The sequence below is a fragment of the Capra hircus genome, chromosome 29, assembly GCF_001704415.2.
Source record: "Capra hircus breed San Clemente chromosome 29, ASM170441v1, whole genome shotgun sequence".
Lineage (NCBI taxonomy): Eukaryota > Metazoa > Chordata > Mammalia > Artiodactyla > Bovidae > Capra > Capra hircus.
In genome coordinates this window covers 37,557,524-37,572,155 of record NC_030836.1, presented here as the reverse complement: position 1 = coordinate 37,572,155, position 14,632 = coordinate 37,557,524, and the positions used below count along the sequence as shown (strand labels likewise).

At 44.8% G+C, this 14,632-nt stretch overlaps 1 pseudogene; it reads left to right on the top strand.

The window, feature by feature from the left end:
• LOC102181109 lies at positions 2,332 to 12,209 on the top strand (annotated as a pseudogene).

The window sequence follows — 14,632 nt, the reverse complement described above, 5'->3', positions numbered from 1 at the left end:
GCTCAGTGCCAATCAGTGGACAAGAGACTCAGAGGTGCCTGTTGCTGAGGATGCTGAGGCTGCCTCTTTGGGTAGCAGCCTGTTACTGTCTGGTGATGTTCATGGGTCCTGGGATCAGAACTGGGAGTGGTAGACCACTTGGCACACAACTGCTATGACACCGACGACCTTAGAGGCCTTGCCTACAGGAACTTACCATCATTTAGGTTCTGTGGGATGAGATCAGGTACTTAAAAGTCAGAAGTCACCCATGGGGACGTTTGTAGATTTCTCAGCAGAAACCCAAATTAAGCTGATGAATCATCTCTGCTAAAAAACTCGGGGAACTAGATATGCCAGGACTCTTCGACAAATCTTGTAGTGTTTTAGATACTATTTAAAGTAGGTCATCTTTTGGATGACCTGCCATTTGCTCTCTGGCTTGGGATGATACCCACACTTAGAGTGGAATCAAAGGGCTCTGGGGAAGGTGTACCTCTCCCTGTGACTCAGCTCTCTCCCCTCCACATCTGTAGCAGGAATTCCAACAGGAAGCATGTGACCTCCAAGTTTAAGCAGAAGACTCAGGTAGGTCTGGCCCTCAGGTAGGCCCTATTCTTTTCCCAGTGCTTCTTTCTTCCCTTCTGCTTCCTGTGCAAGCTGCCCACATCCTGGTTCCTGGGTTCTGAATTCCTCCTTTCTCTTGGAAATATCCATGCAGTCCCACTTGTGGCTTCCTCTCTACCCAGGCCCAATCCCTCACATGCAGATGGCACTACAGAAGGGAAAACCAAGGACGGGTCTGCCCAGTTCATTCTTTCTAAAAATGCCCACATTGCTTCTGCTTCTAGAACCTGTCCTGAATCACTAACATCTCCAGCTAGTTGACTCAGCTTAGCAGGGTAATGGAGATGCAGATGGTGGGGGCCGGGGGGGGGGGGTTGGGGGGCGGAAGGGGATGGTAAGTTTGTAAGGTGTGGGGGACGGTTTTCAGATGACAAGAGATGAGTTGGAGTAAGGAGCATGTGGTCCTCCAACCACTTATTCACTGGGGACCTTCAGATTTCTTTCCTGTTTTTCTTTTGATTTTCTTTGGTTTTGTTTTGGATGGGCAGTATTTTTGTTTTTCCTTAGAAGATATTCCACTCTGAATGTAGTCATAATTCTGAATTTTAAAGATACTTAAGTAATGTGTTGTTATGGGCAGCTAGTCACCAACTTGCTGCAATTAGATTTATCAGTCTCTTTGTTCTCATTTGTTCAGTTCAGTTCAGTCCTTTCAGCGGTGTCCGTCTCTTTGCAACGCCATGGATTGCAGCATGCCAGGCTTCCCAACATCACCAACTCTCGGAGCTTACTCAAGCTCATGTCCATCGTCTTGGTGATGCCATCCAACCATCTCATTCTGTCTTCCACTTCTCTTTCTGCCTTCAAGCTTTCCTAACATCAGGGTATTTTCCAATGAGTCAGGTGTTCCTATCAGGTGGGCAAATAATTGGAGCTTCAGCTTCAGCATCAGTCTTTCCAGTGAATATTCAGGACTGATTTTATTTTATTTTTTTTTAGGATGGACTGCTTTGATCTCCTTGCAGTCCAAGGGACTCTCGTCTTCTTCAACACCATAGTTCTAAGGGCATATATGTGTGTCATTTGTTAGTGATGTCACATTCCCCCTGTTGGGATTTAACCACCAGAACTGAATTTAAACAACATGCAAAAATGAGGATTAAGTCACAGTGCCCCATCTAAACACACCTGGCCAAAGGAGAGGTTCCTATTGTATTCAAAGGACAGCCATGGATAGATTTCATGTAAGAGTAGGCCCTGGAGGGCTGGCTGAGTCAGTAAACATGATTGTCATTACTTTGACTGCCACAGTAGTTTTGTCTTCTTTGGTTGGGAAGACATTTCAAAATTATTTTTTGTATGTTTGGTTTGGCAGACAAAATTTTTCATTACATAGACCCTAGGGGGAAATCATTTCCGATATATATCCATTTGTCTTCAGCAGTTATATTTTGTTGATTTGCATGTCCCTGGTGATCTTTCTTTATAAATAGAAAGGAAATACACATGTTCAGTATGCATTCAGTCTCTTTGTAAATCAACCAACATGAATTAAATTTCTCTCTGACCCCAGTGCACTCCCAACTCTAGGCGAGAAATAAAAACCTGCAGAGACTGAAGCCTGATTCCAGCACATCACTGTGGAGATTTCGTTACCACTGTTTTTTAGGAAAAAAATTAGTTGCTAACATTAAAATAAGTAGATTATACATAAATATCCAAACTTCAAATTCTCTTGAAAACATGGCCAACTGGCCTGCTTTCCAGAATGGGTGAAGTGGAGGAATGGCTGCTCCCAGTGGTAAGGCCTGTGTGGCCCAGGGTTCAACATGGCCACCTACTCCTGGTATCATATCTCTGCCTGCTGGGGCCAGGACTTTGTGAGAACTAGACTGCTAGGTCTCTTAAGATAAAGACTACTTTGTCTTCATCAACTTTGACTTTGAAGTCTTTAACCCAGAACCTAGCACACAGTTCTTCCTTTTATGTTTGTTGGATGCTATAAATTATCTTTTGGATGCATATGACATTTCTTCCAAAATTGAAACCACGCAATTGAAGTACTGCTCTGCCCTAAATCTTTGATGCAGCCTGGCATCATAGGCACCTGTGATGTCTGCCATCAGAGCCATTACCTAAAGCCAATTGTATGTCCCTGGGCTGTCCCTGAAGTCTTCGCTTTGCCATTTGACAACTTATCTTCCTAGCAATATCCTCGCCAATGAAGACAGCAATGCATATCTCATGAAGTGGCTAGGAAGATGACATGAAACCAAGAATGTTGAGCATGGCCCTTAATATCAATTTTTATCATGTTCTTAACAGTATTTTTTCCAACTAGGCAAGGTTATCCATTTTCTGAGATGTCCATGCAGATCAGTATGATTTTCCAGCCAACCTTCAAGGAAGAGATTACAGTTCAATTCTCTGTATTCTGTGAAGCTTCAAAATCCACTCACCAAGGACACTGATGATGATAAAGATTTTATTGAGAACTTTTGTTTTTTTCAGACCTATTATTGGCCTAAAGGGCTAAACTAGGGCATGTTAGAGCATATATATTACTAGCGGCTCCCAGTCACCACTACATGCTAAGAACCTGAACTTCCCTGAGTTCTTGGAGCCAGGAAAGAAGCATGAAGTGGCCTGTGCTCCTCTACCTGGTGGCTGTCTCAGATTGCAGAGTCATGTAAGTATGGAGACTGTAAGCCACATCATCTTCCTTTCTGTGGCTTTTCTTTTCATCTGATTATTATTCTACTCATCAAGTTTAGAATGGAATGCAGTATTTCCCTGACAATCTTAAAGTTCAGCCCTTAAACATTGATAAGTACCTTGCTATAGGAACTGTGGGACCCAAGATTCTTGGTGTAGATTTGCATAGTTGCACAACTCTGGGGTCCAGTCATGGCATGACCTATTGAAATTGGAACTCCTTGCAATTGTTGAGTGCACAGTCAATGCAGATGTAGGTGTGGTCAGGGGGAATAGCACTTTTCTAGGTTTTATTTAGCATGTTCTTTGTTCCCTCTTTACTTCCATGTGTATATCTCTATGTCTGCATCTCTGTATCACTATCACTTATCTCTCCATCCCTTTGGAAGTCTGAGTGTATTTCTCTCTGTGGTGTTTTCTTTTAACTTTTCTTGTAATTTTCTACATTTCCTGAACTTGTGCCCTATCTCCTGGATTCTTCCTTTAACTCTCCTTCTCTTTCAACTTGGAGAAAGATGGGGAGAGCTATTTATACACTGTTTTATATCTGACAATCAGTGTGACCACAGCCATTCACAAGCCTCTTGCATTTCAAATTCCTCCCTTGTAAAAGAGGATAGGAATCCCCCTTCTACCTTTTTCCCTGAGCTTCTGTGACAAGGGTACAGTGGGGTGGCAACAGCAATGCTAGTGGTTGTCATTGTTGAGACTTCCTATTTATCAGGCACCTTATATCCATCACTTCCCTTATCCACAAGATATCATATTTGAAGGGTTTGAATCATTATATTCCACCATTATACCAAAGGGGAGACTGAGAGAGACCACACATGGTTACATGGCTTACCCAAAATTACAGAAGAGAATCTTTATTCAAACCTATGTATTTGCCATGGATTATGCATAAAATTCTTATAATAAGGTAACTCATAAAAATGAGTGGAAAGTACAGTGCCATTACTAAGACAGTTATATCTTAAAACTGATAGCTAATTGTAGCATCTTTTTTGTTTTCTTTCTCAAAAGTTCAGTGAAAGAATATATCTAAGATATTCACCCTTTGAGGAACATCATGGATGTGAGTGTTTTGAGAGGATGGTACTCCCCAGCACCACGTGATGCTCTAGCCTAGCACTGGGGCTCATCTGGAGATGCCCCATGTGATGTTGGGGTTGGGGATACTGCAGGAGGCAGAAACAGTGAACAAAAGGGGGCCCACGCATAGGAGAATGCACTCTCATCCTCAACTGTTGGTTTTGATGACTGGGCCCAGAAATTACCATGTGGCAGGAAAACATCCATTTCTATGTCAAAGAGATGTCATTAGTTTGAGGGAGATTGTTCCTTCTGAGCAGAAGGCAATGATGACCCACTACAGTACTCTTGCCTGGAAAACCCCCAAAATGGGGAGGCCTGGTAGGTTGCAGTCCATGGGGTAGCTAAGAGTTGGACACGACTGAGCAACTTCACTTTCACTTTCACTTCCCTGAATTGGAGAAGGAAATGGCAAGCCACTCAAGTGTTCTTGCCTGGAAAATTCCAGGGATGGTGTAGCATGGTGGGTTGCTGTTTATGGGGTTGCACAGAATTGGACACGACTGAAGTGATTTAGCTGTAGCAGCAGCAGCAGCAGCAGCTCCTTCTGATCTAAGGGAGTCAAGAAGTCTAGTTACAGATGAAGAATGAACCATCTCTGATCTGAAGGTAGAACCAACTGCAAAGCAATTGTGAATAACCAGGCAGAGGAATTCAGTTTCCTCAGATGCAAGAACCATTGCAGGAAAAAGTTACTGAACCCGTATTCCGTGTAAGGCCATAAGAATCTAACACAATGCTTACTGTTTTTAGATTAGAAAAAGGGCTTATTTGTCTTCAAGAATACCCATGTCAGCCTGAGAGATAGGGAAACAGTAAATACATGTCAAATGAAAGGGTCACTTGTGTGGTGTTGCTCAAATGTGGTCTCAGTTTAGTGTTAGTGCCTGGGGTTGATCAAGAAGGTTCTCCTGGAGAAGGGGGTGCCAAGGCTGCATTTGAAAAGACTACAGAATTTCTCAAATGAAGGCACCAGGACTTCCCTGGGTGTCCAAAGTTCCTGGAGGTCCAGTGGTTATGCGCTTACAATGCAAGAGGTACCATTTCAACGCCTGGTCATAGAATCAATATCCTGCATACAATGTAGCACAGGAAAAATAAAATAAAATGCAAGCACCTCTGTGACAAAAAGGCTGTGAGCTTCACAGTGATTGGAAAATGATCTCAAAGATATATGAACCAGAGGGAGACATCAGTGTGGAAACAGACGGTAACCAGTTCTGCACTAACCCACTCTCTCCTTCTCCATATAGATGCTATACATAGGTAAAATCACCATTGGAACACCCTCTCAGGAATTGCAGGTTATCTTTGACACAAGCTCATCTGACTTGTGGGTGCCCTCCCTCTTTTGCCCCAGTCCAGCCTGCTGTGAGTACACACACCCCGTACCCGGGCCATCCTTCACTTGCCCTGCTGCCCGGTTTCCAACCTTGGCACCTGATGACACTCATCTCTTGAGTCTGAAGCTACACCATTTAGCTTCAGATATTACAAGTCTTCCACCTTCCAGCCTACCCAAAAGACCTTCAAGATCGCCTATGGATCCGGGAGCATGAAGGGATTTCTTGCTTATGACACTATTCTGGTAATATGTAAAGAGAAGCTGAGTCAGGACGGGATATGGAGTGATATCTGCTTGCAAAACTGATGCAGTACCATTTGGCAGGACCTTGCCTGGCCTAACTCCCATAGATATTGGTCATCTTACCCACAGGATCCTGTCCCTGGCGAAGCAGTGCCCATGGTGACACACGAGTAAATGGATAAGCTAACAAACAGAGTGTCTTGAGGTGTGGACTTGCAGCTCCTCTGCCCATGAGCAGTTCAAGATTCATTTTGTTGGGAGCAAGAAGACAGTAAAAAAGCACCCATATTTATATTCATAGACTGTTTCAGCCATTTTCAGGTGATAACTGGTTTAATTCTGCAACAACCCCACACAGCAGCTACTCTGATTAGCTCATGAGACGTATGAGGAAACTGAGGTCCAGACAGCAAGGGCCTTGCTGAGAGCATACATGTTGGAAAGGTGGAGTTACGCTGGCTTTTCAGGACTGAAATTGCTGTGGGGTGTTTGGGGACAGGATAAAACTGATCTGGGGACCCAGGTGGCAGTCAAGGGCTTCAGGTATCCAGAGTGGGAAACTGGAGGCCTCAGAAGTCAAGGGGCCTGATAAATGAGTTCTCACTCTAGAGGACACTTGAGAGTCTAATAAACCTATGGCCTGCCTCCCCCAAAATACTTGAGTGATTTGCCTCTCTCTCTTTCTCATACATACTCACAGAAATATACACATATCCCCAAAAGTAAATAACCCAGGCAGTAATTTCATAGAACCCTGTAAGCAAGATAGTGTTTTTGGCTTGTCTTCTTGGACAGATGTACAATCCACAGTACATAACAAAGAATACAGTCCATTCCTGTCATTGGGTCACAGTGATGCCAAAGAGAAGGCTCTCTTATTCTTGACATTTTTATCCATAAGGTGGCATCAGTGAGACCTGGCCTGACTCTTGGTTGCCCCACTTGGACAGAAGCCACGAGGCCACTTTGACTCACTCAGGTGGTGTTTTCCAGAGGGGCAGATGTTTTAAAATTCATAGCCTCTCTCAAATGGAACCCAAGTTCCCCTTCCACCTTGCTCTAACCGACTCTGTTCGTTCAAAGACAGAGCCCAGCCTCAATTCTTCTCTAAGGATCTAACAGCAATGCACCCCAGCCCAGTCCTAACTCCACTTCATGTATCTGTAAGTGGGAACACTCTTCTCTCCCACAGACTGGGGACCTTGTAAGTACTGACCAGCCATTTGGTCTAAGTGTGGCAGAACGAGTTTGAGGGCAGACGATTTGATGGTGTCCTGGGCTTGAACTATCCCAATATATCCTTCTCTGGAGCCATCCCCATCTTTGACAAGCTGAAGAATGAAGGTGCCACTTCTGAGCCTGTTTTTGCTTTCTACTTGAGCAAGTAAGTCTGAGATGGACAATTGCTTTCTCCAAATTAGTTGTAAGATGCTCTCAGTTGCACAAAAATTATAGAACACTTGATAAAGAAGTATCCTGAGAGTAATAGAACTAAGGATGACTATGGTCCCAGGGCCCTACCTGGCTTCACCGCTGGATTTTATAAATAAAATTTTATTGGAATACAACCCTACTCCTGGGCTCAAGACCAGTAACTTTGTGTAGCTGTGTGAGTTATGAGGGAGGCTAATGGAAGGCAACAAGAAAAGAGTTGGAGGAAAAAGCAATACGATTTGCTTATGAGTTTGATAAGAAAGGAAGGAGAAGGATGGTGGACATCTTTCCTTCCTCATTAGCATTTAAAAGAGACCCCTATATCAGCTCCCCAATTTGTTAAGCCAGTGAGAAATGAAAGTGTGAGACACAAAAGTGTGGGACGCCTTGTTCAAGAAATATTAGGCATTTCAATACAGGGAGAGCAGAGGTGGGGTTCCTTCTGAGTGTGCGGTCCTTTGGACAGTCGAGGTCACAGGCCAGTGGAGCCAAGTCTGGGTGAACTGAACCCACAGCCTTAGAACTCCCAGGCCTTGATTTTCCTGAAAAATGACAAGATGGACAAGGGGAAAGCCTAATACTTCAGCACCATGTCCTCTGAGGGTGTTTGAGCACTCAGGTCACAGGAGGTCCAGGGCTTCTTCAGAAGACATAGTGGGTGGAGCTCAGACAAGTGATTCAGCTTTTAACCTCCTCTGTGCCACAGATGAGACAGTAAAAGACCTCAATCTGGATCTCTATCTCTTCTAGATGCTATTTCTGCATCTGTATATGGGGATATTATTAGGACGTTGATGGTTGGACAAGCACAGCTCTCAGGCAGTGCTGTTGTTTCTGTCCTCCAAGGGTCCCACCCTCAGTTCTCTCTACAGAGACAAGTGGGAGGGCAGTGTGGTGATGTTTGGTGGGGTGGACCACTGCTACTACAAGGGAGAGATCAGCTGGGTACCACTGATCCAAGAGGTTGACTGGATTGTATGCACAGACCGGTAAGCCTCTCCCTCTGAGGGTCAACCTAAGTGATGCTCCCACTACTGTATGTGGACAAAGGCAGACACACACAAATGCATTCTCAGACACACAGTCACACAGACATATACACCACCTTCAACGACAGAGACAGACACACAGACACATGGAAACACACAAGCAGACACATATAAACCTACACAGAGACATATAAAAACATGCATAGCTAGTCAGAGACACACAACTACACACAGAGACACATGCAAACACACATACAAACAAAGACACAAGCACATATATACACAAGCAACCCATGCGTTCATAATCCCCAGGCCTTCTGAGCCTGGCTCTGACCACGGTCCTAAAAGGCACCAGAGAGGTCTGTGTAGCTCTGAGAAGGCTACACCCACTGCCCTTTGCGGTGGTTATCATGGTTAGAGGACTCTACAGTGTGGTGAACAGAGGATCAGGGAGAATATCTCCATTGAGAACAGAGTTATGATAAGATGACCAACTGTCCAGGGATACCTAGGACATGGGAAGTTCTCAGTACAGATAAATGTCAGTTAAAAAACAGGGACAGTCCTGAGAAAATGGGGAAAACTAGTCTTCTTAGGGAGCAACTACCCAGCAGTGGAGAGAGGTTGGCTGCAGTCTTAAGACGTGAAAGCAACTAAAAAATAGACATGCCAAGTTCTTGGGCACACAGTGGAACAGGGGCTATTAAAGAGAATCAGGAAGGTGGGATCTAGGAGTGACCTGAGGACAAGAGGCGTAATTGATAGGATTCTGTGTCATACCCTCAGACAAAAGCTCACCTGCCCTTTGGGAGTTTCTGTGAGCTAGTCATGTATTTCCTGGCCAGGATCTCAGGGTCTGAGCTGATTGTAGGAGCAGTGCTGGGAGACACCCTCTCCCAGAGGTGTCTCTCCCGCTACTATGAGAATCTACTGTCCCTGCAAATCTCCATCTTCATTCTGTGTGCGACCCGTTATTTGTTCCCCACAAGATACAACTCTCTGGATGTTTCTTATTGTTTTCTGAGTCTTCTTTAACTCATTGAACAGACAAGCATTGAGCATCCACTGTGTACCAGGCACTTGAGGGAGGCAAGGAGAATAAAACTCGCCCTCACATCTAAGAAGGCAGATGTAAATTCAGTGACACACCCACATAGTGAATTTTGACTTTGCTACATGCTAGACATGAAGAGGAGAAGGCACTGGCAACCCACTCCAGTCTCTTGCCTGGACAATCCCAGGGACAGCAGAGCCTGGTGGGCTGCCCTCTATGAGGTCGCACAGAGTCAGACAAGACTGAAGTGAGTTAGCAGCAGCAGCAGCAGAAGACATGAGGAAGGGTCTACAGGGAGTGACCAAGACAGGAGACTGATAAACACCAGGGGTAAGTCTTCCTGAAAATAATACAATTAAGCTGGAATCTGGAAGATGAGAAGAAATTTGCTAGTCAAAGTGGAGTGGAGTCTTCTAGGAAGGAAGACCAGCTTGTGTCACGGTACAAAACATCCTGGTGTATTCAAGTACTGCATTTGAGGATGTCAAGAACAGTGCTGTGTCAAGAGCAAAGGAAAACGAGCGAGAGACGAAGGGCGATTTAAGAAACAGTCAGGAAGGGGACAAGTCTGGGGAGGCTCAGAGTGACCCTGATGGCCGCTTTCTTCCTTTGTCTCTCAGCATCTTCTTGAAAAGAAAGATTATTGCTTGTTCTGGAGGCTGCAAGGCCGTTGTTGACACCAGGGCAACATGCATCAAAGGCCCAGAAACTCTGGCTGATACCATACAGAATCTCATCGGCTCCAAGCCACGGGGTTCCAAGGTGAAGGGTCATGCCTCAGGGTCACTCCCAGTCTCCACACACAACAAGGATAACCAGGACCAACCTCTCACCCTCTCTCTCTAACAGCACTACGTTTATTGTTCTGTGGTCAATACTCTGCCCTCTATTATCTTCACCATCAATGGCATCAACTACCCAGTGCCAACTTGAGGCTACATTCTCAAGGTGAGGGGACAATGCTGAGGGTTGGTTCTCAGACTGGAGCTTGCAGGAACCCTTGGGCTGCTACTCAGAGGAGCACACCCTCTGGAGGCCATGTCAAACCACTACAGATGATGCTGAGCCCTGTGGCTGAGCCAGTGTCTCACACTAAACCAATCACTTGAGAGTAAAGGGCCATGTGGGACACTGAACTTCTTGAAATAAATGTGGAGAGGTCTCACCATATGGCATGGTGGGAGTCAGGGAGAGGGAAACACTGAGGTCCTCAGTCCTCAAAGAGCTTCAATTCAATCTGAACACTTAGGTGCATGAACATGAAATTCAGCTCTAGCATTCCCTGAAATAGGCCATGTTACAAGGAGACTGGCTGGGGACAGTCCCAGTGTGATGTCCCAGCATAAGTTAACAGGCTCTCTTCCCTTCTCAAAGTTTTCCTGATTTGGATGATAAATTACATGATCAGCCTAGTTCTTGGCTGCATCTTCCCCTTGCTCCAGCCAGGTGCATCCTTTGTGAGTTGGGGTACCAGACCCCTCTGTGGGGAGGATGGATGCCAATGTGAATAAAGAGTTCACTGTGACTGCTCAGCCCTGGCACTGGGTGGAGGCTTCATGCCAGCTCCCAGTGGGAGTTCAGAGCAGGCTGATGGACTCTAGGAAGGCTTTGAGGAAGGAAGTGAATTTCAGGAATTCTAAAACCACAAACTCATTAAACCATATGGAGGGTTGCTTGGTTCTAGGCAAAACTGCACTGGATTCCATGCAAATGACATCTCAAGGTGGTCTGCACTGTGGCTCTGGGGACTTACTGGGAGTGAGAAGGTCTATGGACTGACCAGTGGGGATGGGGAACAAGAGTACTTTACCCAACCAAGCCTGGAGTGGCTGAAGAGAGTGAGTGTGGGCTAAAGGAGGCTTTGCAGAGTTCTAGAGTTAAGTATTCAATAAAGTGTTGTGGGCACTGCTCTATTTAAGATGGATAACCAAAAACAAGTTGCTGTATAGCACAGGGAACTCCACTCAGTTATTTGACAGTCTGCATGGGAGCAGTGTCTTTGAGACCAAGATACCCGGATACATGCGGTTGAGTCCTTTGACTGTCCTCCTGAAACTCAGAATACTGTTAATCAGCTATAATCCAACAAAAAATAAACTTTTTAATTAAGTATGGATTGTGTGATGCAAGAGGAGAACCAGCATTCTCTGCAGGGAAAACAAGGAGCAGGAGTCAGAAGGAAAGAAACAGGGAATGAGGAGAGCTATGGACACACTTGTTCTTTTTGAAAAAATTATACTGAAGTGTGGCTAATTTTCAGTGTTGCATTAAGTTCTGCTGCACAGCAGTGTGACTCAGTTATACACATAAAAAATATATATTCCATTATTATTTTTCATGTGGTTTATCACTGAAATTTGAATATAGTTCCTTACGCTCTACAGTAGGACTTTGTTGTTTTTCATTCCTCTGTATCTCCAACTCCCAATCCTCCACTCACCACACCCTTCCTCATAGCAACCTCGTGTCTTGGCCCTCTTTGGTTTTGGATGAACTCTCATATATCATGCTGCTGAGAAAACCACTTGATATTTACCAAAAGAGGGAAATAATAGATAGTTTTGTGTTGGGTCTGGATACTGGGGGGAGTCACTGGTAAGGGCTCATGCTGACTGGTGTGTGTCTCTGACTCCCCCAGGATTCTAGAGGCCACTGCTTTCCCACCTTTCAAGAGAACACTGTGAGTCCATCTACAGAGACCTGGGTCCTGGGTGACATCTTCCTGAGGATGTATTTCTCAGTCTTTAATCAAGGAAATGACAGGTTTGGCCTGGCACAGGCAGTGTAAATACTTGGAGTCCTTCAGGAATCAATAAGGACGCTGCTAACACACATTCACTCACACTTTGGGCACTGCCTCCCAGGATGCTGGCAAACTGTGTTTGATGGTCTGCTCACCCTATTCTCAGTAAAGAATAAAGGGTTTCACTCTTAATGGTGCCGAAACAAATGGTTGCCTCTGTTTGTGACTGGGAGTGAAGTATCTAGAACCAAGTCTGAATCAAAATTGAGAGAAGACCTACTCCAACTGGCTTCAAGGAAAAGGGAGACTCATTGAAATGATTCTGGGAATCAAGGACACAAGACTCAGAGCAAATGCAAAGATCTCAGTGACTGGACCCAAGAAATCAGAAGTCATCAGTTCTCTCTTTCTCACCCTAGGTCTTTCCCTTCCCACTTCTTTGATGGTCTTAGCCTGACAACTTTCTTCATTAAGGCTTCTATACCTAGTGAGGGAGTCTAAGCTACCTGTCCTAGGGTTTTATATCCTGAAGGTATCTTCTAGTAAAGAAAGAAGCTTGGAGCCATTAGAGATCAAGGGTGTTCCCTGAATGACCCACCTCAGTTCACATGTACAGTCCGAGAACAGCCATCCTGGCAGGGCCATGTGGTCCTATGATTGGCTTTACATGGTCACTGAACCTGACAAAGCAGCACACATGATTGTCAATTTCCTCCAGAACTACATGAGTGAAGCTGGGGAGAGGCAGCCCCAAGGATGGAGACTGGGAGATTGTCTGGGCCATGGAAGAGTTTGTGATGACCCACAAACTCCACCACCTCCTCATTCAGAGGAATTATAAGGGGTAATGAAATAGACTCTCTTCATCCCATCTCAGATGATTGTATTACTGGGCACATTACTGGGATTTTGGGTGAGATACTTCATGCAGAGCTGGTTCCCTCTTGTTCCCACACCCCAGCCACCAGCTCTCTGCCACTTATGCCTTTTCAGTCCCTCTTGGTAAGTGGTGGTCTCAGTGGATCCCTGAGCCATCTCCCTCCTCCAGGGCCCAGAATGCCCCTTCCTTGGCCTCCAATGCTGCTGAGGAGTATGCAATGCATGTATTGCGGGACCCAGGGTACACAGAGCCTTCAGCCTTTCTGAGCTTCCTCCAGGGATGGAGCTACAAACTATTTGCTTCGAGCTGCCATGGTTAAGCACCTTTGCAGTGGAAGCATCTGTTCTTTCCACCTGGACCCCTCAGTGCATGCCTCAGAAAGACAGCAAGGATCAGAGGTTGATTTCCTTTCAGATTGACTGGTTTGTCTCCTTGCTTTATAAGGGACTCTCAAGAATCTTCTCAAGCACCACAGTTCAAAAGCTCAATTTTTTGACATTTACCATTTCATATGGTCCAGATCGCTCATCTGTACATGATTACTGAAAAAATCATAGCTTTGACACTGCAGACCTCTATAGCAAAGTGAGTCTCTGCTTTTTAATACACTGTACAGATTTTCATAGCTTTTATTCCTTCCAAGGAGCAAGTGTCTTTTAATTTTGGGGCTGCAATCAAGAAGAACTGTACAAAAAAGAGCTTCATGACATAGATAAACATGGTGGTGTGATCTCTCACCTAGAGCTAGACATCCTGGAATGTGATGTCAAATGGGCCTTAGGAAGTATCACTCTGAACAAAGCTAGTGAAGGTGATGGAATTCCAATTGCGCTATCTCAAATTCTGAAAGATGATGCCGTCAAAGCGCTGAACTCAATATGCCAGCAAATTTGGAAACTCAGCAGTGGCCACAGGACTGGAAAAAGTCAGTTTACATTCCAATCCCAAAGAAAGGTAATGCCAAAGAATGCTCAAACTTCCGCAAAATTGCACTCATCTCACACGCTAGTAAAGCAATGCTCAAAATTCTCCAAACCAGCCTTCAGCAATACATGAACTGTAAGCTTCCAGATGTTCAGGCTGGTTTTAGAAAAGGCAGAGGACCCAGAGATCAAATTGCCAACATTGGCTGGATCATCGAAAAAGCAAGAGAGTTCCAGAAAAAATATCTCTTTCCTCTTTATTGACTATGACAAAGCCTTTGACTGTGTGGGTCAAATAAACTGTGGAAAATTCTGAAAGAAATGGGAATACCATACCACCTGACCTGCCTCTTGAGAAACCTGTATGCAGGTCAGGAAGCAACAGTTAAAACTTGGTAAAGAACAACAGACTGGTTCCAAAGAAGAAAAGGAGTGCGTCAAGGGTGTATATTCTCACCCTATTTATTTAACCTACATGCAAAGTACATCATGAGATATGCTGTGCTGGAAGAAGCACAAGATGGAATCAAGATTGCCAGGAGAAATATCAATAACCTCAGATATGCAGATGACACCATCATTATGGCAGAAAGTGAATAGGACCTAAAAAGAGAGTTGATGTAAGTGAAAGAGGAGAATTAAAAAGTTGGCTTAAAGATCAACAT